The sequence below is a fragment of the Protopterus annectens genome, chromosome 9.part0 (genome assembly GCF_019279795.1).
Source record: "Protopterus annectens isolate FY-2018-M chromosome 9.part0, PAN1.0, whole genome shotgun sequence".
In the NCBI taxonomy this organism is placed as follows: Eukaryota; Metazoa; Chordata; order Ceratodontiformes; family Protopteridae; genus Protopterus; species Protopterus annectens.
Genome location: NC_056743.1, coordinates 1,285,006,221 through 1,285,029,855, shown reverse-complemented (window position 1 = coordinate 1,285,029,855; position 23,635 = coordinate 1,285,006,221). Strand labels below are relative to the sequence as shown.

Here is a 23,635-nt window from a genome sequence, read left to right as displayed (position 1 = left end):
GCCCTGGATTTAGAGTAGAATGGCAGATGATAGTGCTTTGTAAAGGTGTGCACTGAACTCCAAGTAGCAGCCTCTAAAATGTCCTTGGTAGGTACTCCCCTGAGAAAGGCTGCTGAAGTGGCTGCAGCTCTGGTTGAGTGTGGCATAATGCCCTTAGGTACTGGCTTGCCATGGTGTACATAGCAGAAATGAATGCAGTGGCCTATCCATTTTGAAATAGTCTGCTTTGAGATAGCCTTTCCTTGTGATCCTGCAGCATATGTCACTAGTAATTGCTCTGTCTTTCTGAAAACTTTGGTTCTGCCCAAGTAGAATCTAAGCTGTCTGTGTACGTTCAAAGAATGCAGAATTCTCTCCCCCTTGTTCTGTGGATTTGGATAAAAGGTTGGCAGGTGAATAGTTTGGTTGAGAGCCACACTGGACCCCACCTTAGGCATAAATGTTGGGTTTGTCCTCAGAGAGACCCTGTCTGGATAAAAAATGATAAAAGGTTCCACAGCCATGAGTGCCTATAGCTCTGAAACTTGTCTTGCAGAGGTTATTGCTAGGAGCAGAGCTGTTTTCCAAGATAAAAACTTTATATCAGCAGTAGCAGCTGGCTCAAAAGGAGGCAGGGTGAGTTTTTCCAAGACATAGTTGAGGTCCCATGCAGACATTGGTGATCTCCTTGGCGGTCTTACATTTTTGGCTCCTCTGAGGTACTGCTTTAATAAGGGATGAGAAAAGATTGGTGGCTCTACATTGTAATGAGCTGAAATGGCAGAGGCATGAATTTTAATAGATGAAAAAGATAGGCCTTTGTCCAGCATCTCAGTTAAGTATTGCAAAATCTGAGGAATATGTGGAACAGCTGTATCAGTTCCTTGTGCCTGGTTCCAAGCACAGAATCTCTTCCATTTTCCAGCATAAGATTTTCTAGTACTAGGCCTTCTGGCTTCCAAAATGACATCCATCACAGCTTTACTGAGAGGTGTGTTTTGTATGACTACATTATTTGCCATGCTGTCAGGTTTAAAGTTCTGAGTTGGCTGTGCAGGATCTGACTGTTTTGCTGGGACAGTAGATGAGGTATTTGAGGTAAGGTCCAAGCTGGGCATTGAGACAAGCTCCTTAGTATTGGATACCAGTATTGGTGGGGCCAGTCTGGGGCAATCAGTATCATCTTTGGCTTCTCCTGTCTGACCTTTAGGAGTACCTTGGGGAGGAGAGGCAGAGGGGGAAATGCATATACTGATAGGTTTTTCCAGCTGAAAGATAGGGCATCCACTTTCCATGCTTGTCTGTGAAAAATCCTTGTGTAGAATATTTTTAGTTGGTAGTTGTGAGGGGAGGCAAATAGATCTATGTCCGGGCATCCCCATTTCTTTGTTATCATGCTGAAGACTTGTGGATCCAGGTGCCACTCATGGGGATCCATGAGGTTTCTGCTTAGTTCGTCTGCCAGAGTATTTTTCCTTCCTGGCAGGAATTGTGCCTGCAGATGTACTTGGTAAGTCAATGCTGTGTCCCACAAAGTCATGGCTAGTCTGCCAAGGGGGTAAGAATGTGTGCCTCACTGCTTGTTTATATACCACATGACCGTGGTGTTGTCTGTCTTTATCAGTAATTGTCCTGGATGACGTAGGTCCTTGAAGGCTGTCAGGGCATTTTGAACTGCTAGCATCTCTCTTTGATTGATATGTAGATGCATTTGGTTTGAGGTCCATGTGCCCTGAATGCATCTTCCTGCCATGTGGGCCCCCCAGGCATAATCTGATGCATCCATTGTTAGTGTCTGCCTGGCTGGGGGTAATGTGAATGGCTGTCCCTTGTTTTGGTGACAAGCCTTTTCCCACCATCAAAATTTCTGTTGCAGGCAGGGAATGAGAGTAATCTTAGTTTCCAGGCTGTGGCAATGTTGAGTACCACTGAAGTTTCCTCATATGCAGTCATGCATATGGAATTAGTAGGATGCAGGATGCCATGAAGCCCAAAGCCTGCAGAATTTTTCTTGCAGATAACTGGGCCTTTGTTGCCAACATTTTGAAATAGGTAGTTAGTTGCCTTTGCTTGTCTGGCGTGAGATAAGCCATCTGGGCAGTTGTATTTAAGCTTGCACCCAGGAATATTATCTCTTGAGAGGGTACTAGTTTTGATTTATTTTCGTTGACTGTGTACCCTAGGCATGTTAGAAGTCTTTTCACAAATGCCAGATGCTGTAGAAGAATGTCCTTGTTCTCTGCTTGAATTAGACAGTCGTCCAAGTAAGGGTATATTTGTATTCCTCTTTGTCTGCAGAATGCAATTACTGGTGCCATGCATTTTGTAAAGACCCTGGGCGCAGTAGATAAGCCAAAGGGCAATGCAGAGAATTGGTAATGCATTGAGCCAGCCTTGAATCTAAGGTATCTTCTGCATGATTGTCTGATTGGGACATGCTGGTATGCCTCTTTTAGGTCTAAAGTCACAAGCCAAGCGTTCTTGCCCAGCATGGGCAGAAGCTGCTGCAAAGTCAACATCTTGAATTTTGGTATATTCAAGAATGTATTCAAAATAGATAGGTCCAGTATTGGCCTCCAGGCTTGTCCTTTCTGGGTACCAAGAACAGTCTTGAGTAAAATCATTGTCCCTGCTCTTGCTCTGGTACTTGTTGAATGGCCTCCATGTCCATGAGGGATGAGACTTGTTTTTGTGCCTCTGCCCATTGATTTTTTGGTAGATCTGGCCAGCCGTTTGCCTTTGGCAGGGTATGAAAATGGAACTAGTAGCCTCGTGACACGATATTTAGGACCCACTTTTCCTGGGTTATAATGTGCCAATTTTGAGAAAAAAGTGCTAATTTTCCCCCCTAAGGGTGCTGCCAGGAGATAAGTGCTTGGTGCAGACAGGGGGAAGTCATTGGGATGGTTTCCTGTATGGTTGTGATTTGTTTTCTCCAACTTTGGAGGTAGAAGCCCCCCATTGCTTTGGGTGGTATGAACCTTGCACCTGGGATCTGCCTCTAGGGCATCTGGATCTGCCCCTTTGAGGTCTGTCTGACACAGGAAAGGACCAATTCTTTGTTGGCCAGTGTCTACTAAACCTAGGTGGCTGTACTTGTAAAAAATCTTTGACGTTTGCATAGATTTAGCTTTGTCCTCCATTTTCTTTAACACCTCTTCTGCCTTAACACCAAACAAAGTATCATGCTGTAAAGGTGCATCTAATAATTTAACTTTAACATGATCAGGCAGATTTTGTTCCTTTAACCAAGCATGCCTCCTAACTACATAACCTGTGACTGCGGCCTTGCAGGAGGCCTCTAAAGAATCAAAACCACATTGCAAAGTATGCTTTCCAACTTGTTCAACTGCATGCAATAAATCCTGCATTTCCTTGTTTTCTGCACATTCAGAGTTTAACAACATTTTCTGTTTAAGCAATGCCATGACATGTTGCTGATATTTGAGCATATGAAACTGACAGTTTAAGGCCCTTATAGCCAAGGTAGCAGATGTGTAAACCTTTTTTCCCCATCTATCCAGTGCCCCAGAATCTCTGTCAGAGGGGGTAGGGTTTTTTGCAGTGGAAGCCTTAATTCCTTTGGGTCCCTGAGAAATAGTTTCTGGGTCTGCAGCAGGGTTTTTAAAAAGGAATTTATGAGAGTCAGGAACCCTATAATATCTGTCAGGCTTAACAGGAGCTGGAGGTAAGGAGTCAGAGGTAAGACTAGACTCCGAAAACACATCATCTACAATGTCTAACACAGGTGGGATGGCTAGTGGCTTGTGCTGAGGTAGTAAAAGGAAATCCCTGAGCCTCTTTTTAGATTCTGAAAAATCTTGGCTCTACCAGTGGAAATGCTCCCTCATGGTATGTAAGGTTCCCCCAAAAGAATAGTCCTCTGAAGGAGAAGCTGAAGGTATAGATTCTTCAGCATCAGAATCCTCATAGGGGGGAAGAGAATATTCCTGATCAGAAGAGGAATTAGAAGAAATGGAAACCTGATCTGAAGATTCATAGTCAGTCTCTTGCCTAGGCCTCTTATCAGGAGGGGGATGGGAACCCCTGATCATGGTAATTAAGTCTTCGGCCATTTTGAGCATCTGTTTTTTGGGCATAGAGGCCTGACCACGTGGCTCTTGAGTTTGTTTCTTTGCTTTGGAAGGTGCTTTAGTCTTTGTCTTTGAAGCTGAAGTCGGTTTGATGTAAAGATGTTTAGGTCTGAATACACCCTCAGAAGCCGGTGCCTGCTCAGTGGCTCCAGACCATCTGAAGGGATAATATCCGAGGCTCCAATACCCTGAGTTTCCAGTGGCATGGCCGACTCCACATGGGAGTCGGTAGTGGCCTGCGACTCTAAAGTAGTGGGCGTCAGGGGCAGCGAAAGCACCTCACTGAGGACCGGTGAACCGGCGACTGGCTTAGGAGAAGCTTTGTCATCGGTTTTGGGCCTCGGTTGTCGATCTCTTTCCTTTTCTTTGCGTTTTTTGTGAACTCCGGTAGTCGGATGGCTATCCGATGACATTTCTGGTTAATTAAACCAGCGTCCAAAATAGTTTAAAGCAAAATTATACTGACGCTTAATAGTGCGTTGGTTAAATCTAGCACAAAACTGACAACCAGAAACATTGTGATCAGGGACTAGGCAAGGAATACAGTAAGAATGAAAATCCTTATGAGGTATTTGCTTCCCACAAGAAATACAATTATTAACTTTTTCTGACATCGGTCTGGAGCAAGAAAGAAGTTTCCCCAATGGGGTACTTAGCTTTATTGAAGACTTAGGATCTGAAACTCTAACACGAAAATCTCAGGAGTCGGCCGACCGGCACTTGAGAACTGCTTCTACTTCGGGCACCACGCGGCAAGAAAGACTGAAGAAAATGGCGTTGGCTGCTTCTTTTATACCCCTGACGACCTGACATCAGGGAAGGAGCAACAGCAGCCAACGTAAGACCCAAGACTTTGGAATTCAGGCCGGTTGAGGGCAACCTGCCAGCAGGATTACCCAAATGTAATGACTGCAACAGTGAAACACGAAGAACATCTTCCGTGTTCTGTTGTCTAACAACACACTCTCTGAATCCTTTATGTTCTGTAGTCTGATACCACAATCTCTGATTCCTCAATGTTCTGATGTTCATTGTGTTACCCTGTTGCAGTCATCACACTTGGGTTATCCTGTCGTCAGGCGGCTCCGCAGTCGGCCTGAATTCCAATGTCTTGGTCCGGCGTCGGTTGCTGTCACTTCTTCCCTGACGTCAGTGTGCCAGGGGAATATAAGAGGCATCCAACGCCATTTTCTTCAGTCTTTCTTGCCGCACGGTGCCTGAAGCAGAAGCAGTTTGCAAGTGCCGGTCGGCCAACAACTGAGATTTTCGAATTGAATTTCAGTCCGAAGTCTTCAAAGCCAAGTACCCCGTTAGAGAACCTTTTCTTGCCTCAGTCCGATGTCAGAAAAAGTTAACAATTGTATTTCTTGTGGGAAGCAAATACCTCATAAGGACTTTCATTCTTATTGTATACCTTGCCTAGGCCCAGACCACAACGTCACTGGTTGTCGGTTTTGTGCTAGGTTCAATAAGTGAACTATAAAGCGACGCTTTGATTTCGCACGACACTACTTTGGTAGGAAATTTAATTACACTATGCCGTCGGAGCAACCGACTACAGGCATGCATAAAAAACGCAAAGATAAAGACAGGCAGCCTAGATCCAAGCCAGACTCCGAGGCCTCGGCTGGGCTGGTCGCAGGTTCTCCGGTTTTCAGTGAGGTGCCTACGCAGCCCCTGATGACCGTAGAATTGGACCCCCAGACCGCTTCGGATTCTCAAGCAGAGAGTTCTAGGCCGACACAGCCTTTTTCTTTAGGCCCTACCGACAACATTGCAGAAGGAGAAGCCGGTGCTGTGGAAACACCTTCGGTTACAGAAGGTGTCTTCAGACCGACTACTCTCACCATAAAATCTTATGCTAAGCTTAAGACTCCTCTTAAACCAAAAAAGACTGCACTTCAGTCTCCAGTTCAAGGCCCCATGCCTAAGAAACAGATGCTTAAAATGGCTGAAGATTTGATTTCTTTAATCAGGGGTTCCCAACCCCCCAGACAAAAGGCCTAGACAAGAGGAGGATTATGCCTCCTCTGATCAAGTGTCTATTTCCTCAGGCTTCTCTGAGGAACAGGATTACTCCTTTCCCCCTTATGAAGATTCTGATGGTGAAGATTCCATTCCCTCAGCTTCTCCCCCTGAAGACTATTCCTTTGGGGAAACCTTACATACCATGAGGGAACATTTCTACTGGGAAGGTCAGGACTACTCTGACTCAAAGAAAAGACTCCGAGAGTTTCTTTTACTCCCCAAGCACAGACCACTTGCTATCCCTCCAGTTTTAGACATTGTGGATGATGTTTACTTAGAATCTAGTCTAAATCCAGATTCTCTGCCTCCTGCTCCAGCCAAACCAGATAGATATTATAGAGTGCATGACTCACACAAATTCCTTTACAAAATCCCTGTTGCTGACCCAGGGACAATCTCCCAGGGTCCCAAAGGGGCTAAGGCTTCTATAGCTAAAAATCCTGTACCCTCTGAAAGGGACTCCAGAGCACTAGATAGGTGGGGGAAGAAGGTTTACACCTCAGCTACTCTAGCTATGAGAGCACTAAATTGTCAATTTCACATGCTGAAATACCAGCAATTCCTAATGTCTCAAATAAAACAAAAGATGAGCATGCACCCTCAACAGTCTGAATTCAAGGAAATGCAGGATCTGTTGCATGCAGCTGAACAGGTGGGCAAACATACTTTACAATGCGGATTTGATTCCTTGGAAGCTTCTTGTAGAGCAGCTGTTAATGGATTTGTTATACGTAGGCATGCTTGGTTAAAGGAACAAACTCTGCCTGATCATGTCAAAGCAAAGTTACTAGATGCACCCTTACAGCAGGATGTCTTATTTGGGGTTAAAGCAGAAGAGGTTTTAAAGAAAATGGAGGATAAGGCAAAATCTATGCAGACAGTCAAAGTGTTCTTACCGGTACAACCCCCACGCTTCAGCAGAAATTGGCCAACAAAAAATTGGTCCTTTCCAGCTTCTGACAGACCACAGAGGGGTAAATACAGATGCCCAAGGGGCAGAGGACAAGCACAAATCCCTTACAAACCTCACCAATGGGGCACTGCAACACAGAAGGGAGAAGAAGACAGGTCCCAAACTACTAGAAGACAAACACAATCACTTACACCTCAAACTGCCAAGCAAAATTGTCTTGGCAGCTCCCTTGGGAGGAAAATTAGCACTTTTTTCAGACAACTGGCGCATCGTCATAAAGGACAAATGGGTCCTAGACATTATCTCACAAGGATACAGATTCCATTTCCACACCTTGCCAAGGATAACAGGAATGCCAAACCTGCCACAAAATCAATGGGCACAGGCTCAAAAACAAATTATAGCTCTCATGGACATGAGAGCCATTCAACTGGTACCTACACAGGAGCAAGGCCAAGGATTTTACTCAAGGCTCTTTCTAGTCCCCAGAAAGGACAATGCTTGGAGACCCATTCTGGACCTTTCAATTCTAAACACCTTCTTGCAAGTACCCAAATTCAAGATGCTAACACTACAGCAGCTTCTTCCCATGTTGGGAAAGAAAGCTTGGCTAGTAATGTTGGACCTCAAGAAGGCATACCTGCATGTCCCTATCAGAAAAATTGCAGAAGATACCTCCGTCTCATTGCAGGTTCAACCCATTACCAATTCTCTGCACTGCCCTTTGGCTTATCTACTGCATCCAGGGTCTTCACAAAATGCCTGGCACCAGTAATTGCATACTGCAGACAGAGAGGAATTCAAATATACCCATACCTGGACGACTGCCTCTTCCAAGCAGAAAGCAAGGACATTCTCTTACAACATCTGACTTTTGTAAAACACCTTCTAAGTTGCCTAAGGTACACAGTAAACGAAAAGAAATCAAAACTAGTGCCCTCACAAAATATGACATTCCTGGGTGCCAGCTTGAATACAACGGCCCAGATGGCTTATCTGACGCCAGACAAACAACTACAACTAACTCAATACTTCAAAATAATGGCAACAAAGACCCAACTCCCTGCAAGAAAAATTCTGCAGGCCTTGGGCTTCATGGCATCTTGCATACTACTAATACCATTTGCAAAACTGCATATGAGGAAATTACAATGGTACCTGAAAAGCGTATGGACTCAACACAGCCACAGCTTGGAAACAATGATACCTCTCATTCCCTGCCTTCAACAGGAGTTTCTATGGTGGTCATAGGCATGTCACCTCAACAAGGGTCAGCCTTTCACCTTACCCCCAGCCAGGCAAACTATGACAACAGATGCATCGGACTGTGCCTGGGGGGCACACATGGCAGGATGGTGCGTTCAAGGCATATGGACTGCAGATCAAAGGAATCTGCACATCAAAAAGAAATGCTAGCTGTACAGAATGCTCTGACAACCTTCAAGGACCTCTTACATCCAGGACAGCTTATAATAAGGACAGACAACACCACAGTAATGTGGTACATAAACAAACAAGGGGGTACACACTCCTACCCTCTATGCAGGCAAGCAATGACCTTGTGGAACACAGCACTGACCTACCAAGTTCAATTACAAGCTCAATTCCTGCCAGGAAAAAAGAGCACATTGGCAGACAACCTAAGCAGAAACATCATGGAGCCCCACGAGTGGAAACTGGATCCATAAGTATTTGCAATGATAACTCAAAAATGGGGCCGCCCAGACATAGACCTGTTTGCCACCCCCCAAAACTATCAGCTATCAAAATTTTGCACAAGGACATTTCACCATCAAGCTTGGAAAGTGGATGCACTCTCATTCAGTTGGAAAATGCTGTCAGTATATGCCTTTCCTCCATTGCCCCTTCTCACAAAGGTGCTGCTGAAAGTCAGGATGGAGAGACCCCGAATGATACTCATTGCCCCAGACTGGCCACGCCAGCACTGGTACCCACTACTAAGGAACATGGCCCAGGGCCCACCATGGATTTTACCACAAATTCCTCATCTGCTCACACAGCAAGGCAGTCAGATTCTACACAGCCAGCTCAAAACCTTAAATTTGGCTGCATGACAAATCACCTAAGCAACCAGCCAGCTCCTCTTTCACAAGCTGTTATGGGTGTCATTCTGGAGGCCAGGAGGCCCAGCACCAGGAAAGCCTATTCAGAAAAATGGAAAAGATTTTGCACCTGGAACCAAGCTAAATGCCAAAATACCCTTCAGCCGGACATATCTCAGATTCTACAATATTTAACTGAGATGTTACACAAAGGACTTTCTTTTTCATCTATTAAAATCCACGCCTCAGCTATTTCAGCTCACTACAACACGGATCCTCCGTTATTTTCACATCCACTTCTTAGGCAGTATCTCAGAGGGGCCAAAAACATTAGGCCTCCCAGGAGAGCGCCAACACCAACTTGGCACCTCAATTTTGCTCTGGAAAAAATTACGCTGCCACCTTTTGAGCCAGCTATCTCAGCTGACTTAAAGTTTATATCATGGAAGACTGCCCTGCTGCTAGCAATTACTTCAGCCAGAAGAGTCTCAGAGCTACAGGCACTAATGGCAGTAGAGCCTTTCCTCATTTTTCATCAAGACAGAGTTTCTCTATGAACTAACCCCTCCTTTATGCCAAAGGTGGTATCCAGTGTGGCTCTAAATCAAACCATCCATTTACCCACCTTCTTTCCAAATCCACAGAATAAAGGAGAAAGACTTCTGCATTCCTTGGACATTCACAGGCAACTACGTTACTACTTGGATAAAACTAAGGTTTTCAGAAAATCTAACCAACTTTTTGTATCCTATGCTACAGCATCACAAGGAAAGCCTGTCTCAAAACAGACCATTTCAAAATGGATAGGACATTGCATACGTTTTTGCTACACCCATCATGGAAAACCAGTTCCTGCTAGCATAAGACCCCATTCCACCAGGGCAGCAGCTACATCTACAGCCTTTCTCAGGGGGGGTGCCAACCAAGGATATTCTGGAAGCTGCAACTTGGAGTTCAGTACACACCTTCACCAAGCACTATCACTTACCAATTTACTCTAAGACTAGAGCTGGCTTCACCACTGCAGTTCTGCAGGGCCTTCTAACCTCCTCTAAACCTGTTTGACTCCACCTCCCATCCTTAGCTTTGGGATTCTACCCAAGTGTGATGACTGCAGCAGGGTAACACGATGAACCTAGTACAGTTTTGTACCTACCATAAATGTAGATGTTCGAGTATATACCCCGCTGCAGTCCAGGTTACCATCCCTCCATCCCCTCTGACCTAACTAAAACCTCTCAATACCTTACATTCTGATACAACCTTTGTGGTGTATTTGCTTATAGCTGGAGGGATGTTTTGTTTGTGCTAAACTTTTATTATTGATACTATCTGCTGACCACCTTTTGAGGGGGGACACCTGACATCTGGGGCAAGAAAAACTGAAGAAAATGGCGTTGGATGCCTCTTATATACCCCTGGCGCACTGACATCAGGGAAGAAGCGACAGCAACCGACACCAGACCAAGACTTTGGAATTCAGGCCGACTGCTGACAGGATAACCCAAGTGTGATGATTGCAGCAGGGTATACACTTGAACATCTACATTTATGGTAGGTACAAAACTGTACTTTGTCTGACATCATAGTCTCTGAATCCTCCATGTTCACCAGTCTGACACCACAGTATTTGAATCCTCCATGGGCTTTAGAATGACACTACAGTCTCTGAATGCTCATGTTCTATAGTTTGATATCATGGTCTCTGAATCGTCCATATTCTGTAGTCTGACACCACTGTCTCTGAATTGTCCATATTCTATAGTGTGACACCAGGGCCGGTGTTAGCATTTTGGGGGTCCCCAGCAAATGTCAAGTTGGGGGCCCCCTGGCCACTTTCAGTCTAAGTATCACCCTGTCACTGGCACTACTTCTATCCATCATTTTAGTTCATGCTGCAGGCTTTTAGGAGTAGTACACACAGACTGACCTGTAGCTACAATGATCTTATTACAACAGGCATACATACCACACTATGTTGGCCCATCTCACAAAGGGACAGTTACAGTTACTGCCATTTAGGTGTAACAAGGATACATTACAACAACTCTATGTACAGGACAGAACTAATATGCAATGGAACCCTAGGCACTGGTTACTGTTTCAGCCCCCGCCAAAACAAATACAAAAAACAAAACACACACACCCTCCAGAGTTCCCGTCTGTTTTCCCCATGTTGGGCTTCCCACTTATGCACATTACTTTATTTCTTCCATTTCTCACATTTTACCTTTTTTCTTCAGCTTTTTCAAGAAGCCATAACTTTATATATGCTCTAAAGTGCTTTTTAAGTTTTTTTCTTTTTACCCAATGATGGCTTGAACAGAAATGATGATTAAGGAAAGAAATTCAATGTTGCTTATCAGCTTTAGTTTTCCTTCTGTCTTTTCGATATACTTTCTTGACCAAGTCAGCATAGTAATAACCATTTAGGAAATAACTCCATTAAACCGCTGCCCCCAGAAGCTAGAGCATTTCCCAATCTTTTAATCCAAAAGTGGCCTAAAAAAAATTGTGAGTAAGAAAAAAGAATTTCAGTCTTTTTTTCTTTCAGTGAAGACATAAGTTGTACCCAAGACTTAAAATTCAAAGCTGACAAAAATATGAGCTCCAAGTAAATTAAAAAGTCAATTGTGAGGATACACAGATCCTGTATGGGAATACTGCCTGCATCACTAATCCTCCCAAAAAGACAGTCACTGCCTATGCAACCCTCTGGTGTTAGATTGGGATGAAAGCAGAGGCTCAAATGGCCACAATCATGTATTTCAAGTGACTGCTGAAATACATATATATAGCATGCCTACTAACACCTCGATCCTAACCCCAAAGGCAACCAGCTGTATATGTGTCTGATGTTTGATTGTGAGGAAAGTGAAAATAAATAATGACTGCAATAATGTATTCTACTTTGCTGCTACCAGGCAGTACAATGCCCCTACAGGAGCTAAAGTAACTTTCTTTGTATACCTCTGAGGTCTGTTAGAAAAGTAAAGGAAATGATGACTACACAATCCCCAGCACCCACATAACCTACGGTAAATTTCTGTACACAAACATCTGAGCAGGGATGTTTTAGAATGTTTGTGGTTGAGGACAGAGGCTATTATCAGTTTTATCCTAACAGGGTCATATCATATAACTCCATCCAGGCTAAAGAATGCAATCAGAAAATGAAAGCATTTTTTTCTCCTAATTTTTCCTCAACCAAAAACAGCTTTTTTGGGGTCCACACAGTCAAGGATAATTAAGGGAGCCCCCTGTATCTATTTATACAGTCTAGGGAGTGGAGGCCACCCGATACCTAGAAGATCTAAGTGTCTGAATGCCTATAACATACATTATGCCTTACTTTTGAAATATAATCACTTGTTAGCTACAATTTCTATTGATACCCAGAAAAATAACGTGTGGCATTATTGGATGTGTCCATTGATAAAAATCAGTGATATTTTACACACACACACACACACACACACACACACACACACACACACACACACACACACACACACACACACACACACACACACCAGTGTTAATTTTGTACTTATTTCAGCAAGTACATTGTACAACACTCATACTGCTACACAAGATCAGTGACTGCTGTTTAGCAGTCATCAAACAGCAACAGGGATAAGACAATTTTATTTACCTCAGTAAGTAGTAAATTAATACCTATCACTATCCCTGATTTCACAGATATTCCTGATTTTGTCTCATAATTTTACTCTGTCACACTAAATCAAGTAATCAGAGTTTTACACTTATTGTCTAAAAATTGCATGTTGATGCAAATGTGTTATTCTATTAACTTTTTCAAAGTGAATTAGAGTAATATATAAAATGTGTTCCTCATTTTGAGACTTTATTATGCTATTATTTTTATCACTCAACAGAATTCTTCAGCAAAGACGTTGAGAGCTATAGTATCAGTTGTTCTGCCAGTATGTATAAAAAGCCTGAAAAAGAAACCATCCCTGAAGATTAGAAGCATCAGCTCTTCTTAAACTCAACAGTTTGCAGTGAGATCTGTCACCCGGGGCTGCTGATCTCTCTAGTGCTTACTTTGCTTATGCTCATTACAGCTTTGTCCTAACAGGGTTATATTACAGTCCTGTTCAGGTTAAAGAGTGTAATTGAAAATTAATAAATTTTTTCTCCTCATTTTTCCCCAACCAACAGCAGCTTTTGTGGGGTCCCCACACAGTCAATGAGGATTAAGGGGCCCCCTGCAGCCACAATTATTGCAGGTACCTAAAGCTGGCTATGTTGTTAATTTTAGGGAAGAGGATGTCTACCATCAGGGCTTAACTAGGCTGGGGCATTATGTCATTGGTAAAATATTTAATGAAATTGTAAAGTTTGTTACTTGACAAAATACTGTTACTATAACTAAAGATCTTTGAATTTTGAAGGAGATAAATACGAGTTATTGTTACTTACCTGGTTTAAGTATACAAGCTTGCTGTACTAGCATTTGTTGGTTTGACTGACATGTTACAAAATATCAAGATAACATAAGTTGCAGTGGTTGGGGGCCCCCCAGGACCAGGGGGCCCCCAGCGACCGCAGGGTTCGCTGGTGCCTAAAACCGGCTATGTGTGACACCACAGTCTCTGAATCCTTCATGTTCTGTAGTCTGATACCAGAGTCATGGAATCCTCCATGTTCTGCTGCCCAACCATGGCCGGCCTTAAGCATAGGCCAACTAGGCGGCCGCCTAGGGTGCCGGTCTAGCAGGGGCACTTTCCCAGTGTTTATTTGGTGTAGGTAGATTAGGATGGGGGCACCAGGTAATGAGTTGGGGAGCGCCGTGGAGCCCTTTTGCCTAGGGCCACCAGTTGACCTAGGGCCGCTCCTGTGCCCAACACCACAGTCTCGGATTCCTTCATGTTCTGTAGTCTGATACCACAGTCTCTGAGTTCTCTACAGTTCTCTGAGTCTGTTATTCCTTCATGTTCTGTGGTCTGACACCACAGTCACTGAATCCTGCATGGTCTGTAGTTTGACACCAATCTCTGAATCCTGCATTTTCTGTTGTCTGACACCACAGTCTCTGAATCCTCCATGTTCTGTTGTCTGACACCACAGTCTCTGAGTCCTCCATGTTCTGCTGTCGAACACCACAGTCTCTGAAACCTCCATGTTCGATAGTCTGACACCGCAGTCAGTGAATCCTCCATGTTCTGCAGTCTGAAACCACAGTTTCTGAATTCACCATGTTCTTTAGACTCACAAAACAGTCTCTGAATCCTTTATGTTCTATAGTCTGATGCCACAGTCTCTGAATCCTCCATATTCTGTAGTCTGACACACCAGTCTCTCAATTCTCCACATTTTATCTGACACCACAGTTTCTGTATCCTCCATGTTCTGCCTGACACCACAGTCTCTGAATCCCTCATGATATCCTTACATTCACTGCTGTAGTATTCATAGCTTATGGGATTCCCTGCCATGAAAGCCTGTCATCCGGCCAGTCTACTGAAGCCTACCATTGCTTTAAGGTACGCTGAACGTCATCTAAACACTCCTCGCATAGTGTAGGGCATAAAGATGACATTCAGGCATACCATCCTCAGAAAATACAGTTGTGTACACTCACCATAAATGTAGATGTTCGAGTGTATTCACTGTTGCAGTCATTACATTTGGGTTATCTGCCTGCAGGTAACCCTCAGCTGGCCTGAATATCAAAGTCTTGGATTCCTGCGTCGAATGCTGTCTCTTCTTCCATGATGTCAGGTCGTCAGGGGTATAATACATGCAGCCAACGCCATTACATCAGTTTTTCTTGCCCCAGATGTCAGGTGCCCCCATAATGGGAAGCAATTATATGTTAGGTTACACCTCCAACAAAAAGCAAATACACTGGAAAGCTTAACTACACCAAACAAGAAGGAAGTTAAAGCCAAGAGAAGTTAGGGGGCTGGAGGGAGGGTAACCAGGACTGCAACAGTGAATACACTCAAACATCTACATTTATGGTAAGTGTACACACCTATACTATGTTCTTTGTGTTTCACTGTTGCAGTCATTACATTTGGGTTGATTCCCAAAGCTAAGGAAGGGAGGAGGAATTTAGAGAGCATTAGGACCAGCTATAAGGCCCTGCAAGACTGCAGTGGTAAAACCAGCTCTGGATTTAGAAAAAATAGGCATGTGGTAATGCTTGGTGAAGGTATGGACTGAGCTCCAGGTAGCAGCTTCTAGGTTGTCCATGGTAGGGACTCCTCTGAGGAAGGCTGTAGAGGTAGATGCAGCCCTGGTGGAGTGTGATCTTATCCCCTGTGGGGTAGTTTTTCCATGGTGCTTATAGCAGAAATAAATGCAATGGGCTATGCATTTAGAAATGGTTTGCTTTGAAATGGCCTTCCCCTCTGCCCCTGCAGCAAAGCCAACTAGCAGATGTTCAGATTTTCTGAGATGCTTGGTCCTGTCCAAATAAAATATAAGTTGTCTGTGCACATCCAAAGAGTGCAGTATTCTTTCACCTTTGTTTTGTGGATTTGGGTAAAAAGCAGGCTGACGAATGGACTGATTTAGGACCACACTAGACACCACCTTGGACATAAAGGAAGGAATGGTCCTGAGGGAAACCCTGTCTGCATGGAAGATAATGAAGGGCTCCACTGCCATGAAGGCCTATAATTTAGAGAATCTTCTTGCTGAAGTAATGGCTAGAAGGAAAGCTGTTTCCCAACAAAGGAATTTCAACTCTGCAGTTGCAGCTGGTTTAAATGGAGGGAGAGTGAGCTTTAACAATAGGTTCCAGGCTGGAGTAGGGGCTCACCTGGGGTGTCTTAAATTTTTGGCCCTTCTGAGGAACTGCTTTAGCAGGGAGTGAGAGAAGAGGGGTGGTTCAGTATTATAATGTGCTGAAATGGCAAAGGCATGAATTTTAATTGACGAGAAGGACAGGCCCTTGTGGAGCATTTCTGTTAAGTACTGAAGAATATGAGGTAAGCTGGACACTGTTGTGCCCATCCTCTGAGTTTGGCTCCAGGAACAGTATCTTTTCCACTTTTCAGCATAAGATTTACAAGTGCTAGGCCTCCTTGCTTCCAGAATAACATCTAGCACCTGCTTACTGAGGGATGCTATGGGAGAGCTCAAGGGATTAGCCAGGCTGCAAGGTTCAGGGTTTGAAGTTGAGGGTGCAGCATCTGGCCCGTCTACTGGGACAGCAGGGAAGGTGTCTGAGGTAGGTGCCATGGCTCCATCAGTATCATACTGCACAAGAGGGGGTACCAATGCTGGCATGGCCAGTCTGCTGCAATCAATATTGTCCTTGGTTTGTCCTGTTTGATCTTTAGCAGAATCTTCGAGAGGAGAGGCAGAGGGGGAAAGGCATAAACCTAGAGGCTTTACCAGGTAAAGGACAGGGCATCCACTTTCCAAGTTTGAGTGTGGGGAGTCCTTGTGCAGAATTTGTCAAATTCGTAGTTCTGAGGGGAGGCAAACAGGTCTATTTCTGGAGTCCATGAGATTTCTGCTTAGGTCATTTGCTAGTAAATTTAGCTTGCCTGTCAGGAATTGAGCTTATAGGTGCACTTGGTAGCTCAAGGCTGTGTTCCACAGAGCCATGGCTAGTCTGCAGAGAGGATGCGAGTGGGTTCCCCCCTGTGGTGTTGTCTGTCTTTACCAATAATTGCCCTGAAAGGATGTGGTCCTTGAAGGCTGTCAGGGAATTCTGTACAGCTAACATTTCTTTTTGGTTGATATGCAGGTGCATCTGACTCGGGTTCCATTTGCCCTGAATGCACTGCTCTGCCAAGTGAGCCCCCCCATGCATAGTCTGATGTGTCTGTTGTTAGGGTTTGGGTGGCAGGGGGTAAATTGAAAGAGAGCCCTTTGTTGAAGTGGCAGGCCTCTGCCCACCAAAGGAACTCTGTCTTTATACAAGGAATGATAGAAATAATTTTTTCCAGGTCCTGAGAATGTTGGCACCATAGGCTTTTTAGATACCATTGTAGTTTCCTCATATGCAGTCTTGTATATGGAATTAGTAGAATGCAAGGGGCCATGAACCCCAGGGCTTGCAGAATTTTCCTTGCAGATAGCTGGGTCTTTGTGGCCAGTAGTTTGAAGTAGGCTGTCAAATAAACTTGTTTCTCTGGCATGAGGAAAGCCATCTGGGAAGTTGTGTTCAAGCTTGCTCCCAGGAATACAATCAGTTGGCAGGGTACTAGGTGAGATTCCTTTTCGTTTATGATGTACCCCAGTGAGGTTAGAAGTTTCTTTACAAATGCCAGATGTTTTAATAGCAAGTTTTGGCTTTCTGCCTGAATTAGAAAATCATCCAGGTATGGGTATATTTGAATATTTCTCTGCCTGCAAAATGTAATGGCTGGAGCTAGACACTTTGTGAATACCCTGGACGCAGTAGGTAAACCAAAGGGAAGTGCAGAGAACTGATAGTGCATGGAGCCTGCTCTGAAGTGTAGGTATTTCCTGCAAGATTCCCTTATTGGAATGTGCAGGTAAGCTTCAAGTCTAAAGTTGCCAACCAGGCATCTTTGCCCAGCATAGGAAGCAGCTGTTGAAGTGTTAGCATTCTGAATTTTGAGATTACCAAAAAGGTGTTTAGAATAGAGAGGTCCAGGATAGGATGCCAGGAGCTGTCTTTTCTGGGTACCAGGAAAAGTCTTGAGTAAAAACTCTGTCCCATTTCTTCTGCTGAGACAGGTTGAATAGCCCTGATACTTAGAAGAGAGAGAACATGCTGTTGAGCCTCTGCCCACTGATTTGGGGGTAGGTCTGGCCAACCATTTGGGGTTGGTAAGGGTGGAAGTGGAATCCAACAAAAAAAAAAAAAAAGAAAGCACATTAAAACATGAGATTAAGTGGGGGGCTTCACACACCCCCCCCGCACCTCCCAATGACCATACTTAAATATGCCAACTCCGAGACTGCACTACAGTGACAAAAACGGCAAAGTACCAAAGCGGCTAAGCGAATTCTTTCCCTGGGAAAGAATTTGCTTACATGCCACTTCGATATTTTGCAGTTTCAGTTTTGTCAGTTCAACCAAGGTGCATTCGAAAACATGCATCTTCGGTCTGCTGATAGGAACCCCTGTAATACCTGTCAGGTTTTCTGGGAGCTGGAGGTAAAGTGTCTGGGGCCAGGCTAGATTCCAAGAAGGCATCATCTACAATGTCCATAACAGGAGTTATAGCTAAAGGCCTGTGTTGAGGGAGGAGTAAGAATTCCCTAAACCTCTTTTTGGAGTCCGAGTAATCCTGGCCTTCCCAGCGGAAATGCTCCCTAACAGTGTGCAAGGTTTCACCAAACGAAAAGTCTTCTGGAGGGGAAGCAGAGGGAATGGAATCCTCTGCATCAGAATCCTCATAGATAAATAAGGGCAAATCCTGGCAATCAGAAAAAACAGAAATTTCGGAATCCTGATCTGAAGAATCAGAAGGAAAATCAGTTCTAGGTCTCTTAAAGTAATAAGGTCTTCAGCCATTCTAAGCATTTGTTTTTTAGGCATATGGGCCTGACCATGTGGTTTGGACGTCGGTTTTCTAGGCGTGAGTCGAGTTTTAGGCCTTGATGAAGAAGATGAAGTCAGTTTAAAATGCAAATCTGTAGGCCTGAATACACCCTCAGAAGCCGGTGTCTGCACAGCGGCTCTGGACCCATCCAAGGTAGAGACATTCGCAGGTTGCATAGTCGAAGAAGCACCTCGTGGCATACTGGACTCTGAATGGGTCTCAGTAGAGGCCTGTGAATCTGAAGTAGTGGGTATCAGGGGCTGTGAAAGCACCTCACTGAGTACCTGCGAACTGGCGACTAGCTTAACGGAAGCATCGTCGGCAGTTTTGGACCTATGCGATCTGTCTCTGTCTTTATCCTTATATTTTTTCAGAATATCGGTAGTCGGATGGCTTACCAAAGCCATTTCTGGATAGTTAAATCAAGTACCAAAATAATTTGCTGCAAAAATAGACCGACAACAAATAGTTTGGGGGTTGAATAAGGCACAAAACCGACAGCAAGGGACGTCGTGGTCTGGGCTAAGCAAGGAATGCAGTATGAATGAAAATCTTTATGAGGTATTTGCTTTCCACAGGTAAGAGAATTGTTAACTTTTACTGACATCAGTTAAGAGCAAGAAAAAGGATCCCCAATGGGGTACTTAGCTTTTTTCGAAGACTTCGGTTCTGAAACTCGAAAACGAAAATTTCAGGAGTCAGCTGACCAGCACTTGCGAACTGCTTTTGCTTCGGGCACCGTGTGGCAAGAAAGACTGATGTAATGGTGTCAACTGCATGTTTTATATCCCTGACGACCTGACATCATGGAAGAAGAGACAGCATCCGATGCAGGAATCCAAGACTTTGATATTCAGGCCGGCTGAGGGCTACCTGCAGGTAGATAACCCAAATGTAAAGACTACAACAGTGAAACATGAAGAACATCTTCTTTGCCGCCAGTCTGAACACTGTTTTCCACCATTGGTCTGTTTGCCTCCATCCGTTTTCTGCCATTTGTACTGTTTGTTTGTATTCCAGTGATTACTCCTGTTTGTCAAAGTCCTCACCTTTGCAGATAAGTACCTAGTTGGTGGTTTTGTTTTTTTCTTGAGTTTTTCTTTACTGTTTGGGGGGGTTAATGTCATCCAGGAAGGGTAAATGCCAGTGTGGGAGACAAATTCCCCATAAAGACCACCACAATAAGTTCCTTTTTTGCCTAGGAGCTTCTCACAACCATATATCTTGTTCGATTTGTCAGGCGTTTATCCTAAAACTCTTCATAGCAGGCTTTCTTTCTTTTCTTTATATCCTGAGAACCAGCATCTTAAGCTTCTTGCTAAAGATATTATGATTGGAACTTCCCACCCAAGGGTCAGCCATCAGGGAAGAAGAAGGTGAAAACGGTAAGACTAGAATCCTCTGCTGTCCAGCCTCTCCTGAGGTTATTACAAACCAGGAGCCTCACCTGGCTGTGTTGTCAGATTTCTCTGTAGTGTCTGGGTTGGAGGCTGGTGAGGATCTGGCAGGCAGCATGTCCGACGAGGCTTTGCAGGTGTCCATTTTGGATGTTCGGGGAACCACAGTTGATTGTTTCTGAAGGGTCTAGGGGGGTTGAACAGGTTCTTCTTAGGGAAGATGTTCCTATTACGGTTGTGGAATGCCATTCTGAGTCACAGCCTTCTCAGTTGTCTAGGATGGACATTCCCTTAAAAAGAAACAGAAAACTAAACATATTTCTCCTCCTGCTAGGGATCCACAAAGTGAGTGGCAGGACTTTACTCAAGATTAATTGAATGCTTTAATGTCATTAAGGCCTCCCTAAGGGGATTTGGTTCTTTCTCCTCCTTGGTTCTCTTCTACACTTAAAAGGCCCAGGAAACTGTATTCTTCTGAGGAAGAGTTGGATTCTGGTGAAGAATCCCTTACTTATTCTACCCAGGTTCCTTCTCCTTTAGACCAAGGGTCTGAGAAGGAGGAATCTAATACTCTAGATACTCCTTCTGAGGAAATTTCCTTTGTGGATATGATCTCTAGGAAGATGAATTTTTTTAAGTGGGATTGTGCCCAGGTTTCTGATATCTGTCAAAGGTACTATGAGTTACTGGAGATGGAATCTCCTAAACCTGCAGCTATTCCTCCTGTCTTGCCTGCTTTACTAGATGTTATTTCTGATGCCTCTATAGTGCCTGATTCTCTGTCCCCTGCTACCAAGAAGTTGATATGTTTTATAGGGTGCCTGAGGATTGTTCCTTTTTGTTCAAATGTCCTGCTGCTGACACCTCTGTGGTGTCTATTAGCCTCTGATAAGCTGCCTCTATTGCTTCCTTCATCCAAGCTACCACCTTCTGCCAAGGCTGGTGCTTTTGGTTCTGCACTAAGGAGGTATTTTTGGCTTAGGCTTCAACCTTTACCTGATGATATTAAGGCTAAGTTGATGGATGCTTCTCTGGATAATAAAATTTTGTTTGGGGAAGTGGCAGCTGTTTTAAGTCTCTTCAGGATAAGATGAAGGCCTCACAGGAGCTTAAACATGTCCTTGTTTCTCCTGTGCATAAATTTCAGAGAAACTATCCTTCTTAGCCAGCCTTTGCTCGTAAGCAATCTCACACTCCTGCTAAAGGTAAAAAGGGTGGTAAACAGGCTCCTCCTGTTACGGCCACTCAGACTGCAGGAATTCTAAAGCCTTCCTTTCCTGACAAACCAGATGCTATCTGACTATTTACCTGTTCCCAGCCACATTCCTCTTTCTCTTCACCTTTCTTTTCTTATTTAACTTCGAATCACCCAGGATTCTTGGGTTCTGTCAATAATTTGTCATGGGTACTTCATGGTTTGGTTTTCCCATCCTCCTTTTATGGGGATTCCTCAGTCTCCTCAGGAACAGCTTCCTTTTTTCCCAGAGGTTATTTGAGATATCTTGTCTCAGGGTACTATTCAAGAGGTGCCTGTATCCCAAAGGGGAAATGAGTTTTATTCAAGAATGTTTCTAGTGCCCAGAAAGAAAGGTACTTGGAGACCGATTATAGACCTCTCTCATCTAAACACTTTTCTGAAGGTGTCTTCCTTTTGGATGTTGTCCCTTCAGACCCTTTTTCCTCTCTTGCTCTCTCAGGCCTTTCTGGTGTCTCTGGATCTTGAGGATGCTTATCGCCGTATTCCGATCCATTCTCTTTTCATGGGGTTTGTGCATTTCTCTGTTCATTCCTGGCATTTTCAGTTCCGTGCTTTGTCCTTTGGCCTTTCTACTGCCTCAAGGGTGTTCACCAAATGCCTCATTCCTGTGATTGCTTTTTTCAGGCTTCAAGGAATCCAAATATTTCCTTACCTGGACAACCTGCTGATTCAAGCATCCTTTCCAGAGGTCCTTTTGCAAAATCTTAATTTTATCATTTCTTCTTTTTAGAGCCTGGGGTTCACGATCAACTTCAAAAAGTCTTTCCTGACTCCTTCTTAGGATCATGTCATTCTGGGTTGCAGGATTCAGACAGTGTCAATGCTGGCATCCCTGTTTCCTCCAAAGGCCTTAACTCTCATTTCTTACTTTCAGACTCTTCTTTCTCTGGCCTCCATTACAGCCAGGAGTTTCTGAGAGCTCTGTGGTTCATGGCTTCCAGCATTCCGATGCTCCCTCTGGCCAAACTCCAGATGTAGAAATTCCAGTGGTTTATGAATGTTGTGTGGCTTCAACATGCGCATCCTCTAAACTTTACAGTTCCTTTTCTCCCTTGTATCAAGAAGGAACATCTGTGGTGAATTCAGCAGTTGTCTATGAATACAGAGCTCTCTTCTCTCTCAGGACCTATTCACAGACACTTCAGATGCGGGATGAGGAGCAACATTTGGCTCCCTGATGGTTCAGGGAGTGTGGTCACCTTGTCAGCAGAAGGAGCACATCAGCATCAAAAAGATGAGAGCTCTTATGCTGGCTCTTCAGGCCTTTCATCTTCTTTTCTCTTCAGGGCCTCTCAAGGTATTCACAGACAATATCACAATTATGTGATATAGCAAGAAACAGGGGGAACAAGATCTTACATTCTTTGCCGGCTGACCATTCTGGTTATGGGATCTGGCTGTCAAGTATCAAGAGGCTCTTCCAGCATTTTATATTCCTTCAGATCAGAAAACTGTGACAGACACTCTGAGTAGGTCCTTTGCTCAATCCCAATAAATGTAAACTCAAATGCTATGGAACAACTAGTCACCACTCCCACAAGAGGGGACAACATACTAGACCTGATCATTACCAACATGGGGACTCTATGCTCCACACCAGAAGTATATCCCTCATTGGTAAGATCAGACCATAAATTAATTTCACTGGATGTCCACATCCCGACCCCACCCCCAGCCTAGAAAACCACAGTGAAAAACTTCTCAAAAGCGAACTTCTCACTTCTCAAAACCGAAGTGGAATCCTTCAAGACCACAGGGCCAGTGGAAACTACAGCCCAAACTGCAGAATCCTATATAAATGCATTCTACAGACATCTCCAGGAATGCATGGATCATGCTATCCCAAACAAAACCAAGACCCAATCATCCAAAGGCAGGCATCCAGTCTGGTGGACCCCTGCCATAAATAAACTGTACAACAGAAGGAGGAAGCTACTACATGATAGAGCAAAATCCCTAATAGGGAAGGCATCTCTGATCAGTACTAGCAAAAAATTACAATCCCTCATAAAATCCTCCAAGGCCAGCTTCAAGAGAAAAATTGCACAGGACACCAAAGACAATCATAAGGCTTTTTCAGTTATGTTAGAAACTTGGGATGCAACTCCCAGACTTGTTCTGAGTTGATTCTAAACGACAAAAAATACACTGAACCCACAGACATCGCCAATATCCTGGCAGACAGGTTCAGTGCGAACTTCTTCCCCCCCAAAGAGCAAATATCTATCCCGGCAGAGGGCTGCCTCCCAAACATCTCAGATGCTCAGGTGAAGGCTGCCCTCTCCAAAGCAAAAATCACTGCTTCCATGGGACCAGATGGCGTCCCAGGTTGCGTCCTACATGAACTTCAAGAGGAACTAATCCCTCAAATAAAACAGCTATACAATCTCAGCCTCACTA

The 23,635-nt window shown here is 44.2% G+C and overlaps 1 protein-coding gene across 1 annotated transcript in view; it reads left to right on the top strand.

Annotated features, from left to right (window-relative positions):
* The window catches only part of LOC122812010 (melanin-concentrating hormone receptor 2-like), a 454,828-nt gene that overhangs the window by 135,828 nt on the left and 295,365 nt on the right, over positions 1-23,635 (top strand). The window lies entirely within an intron of this gene.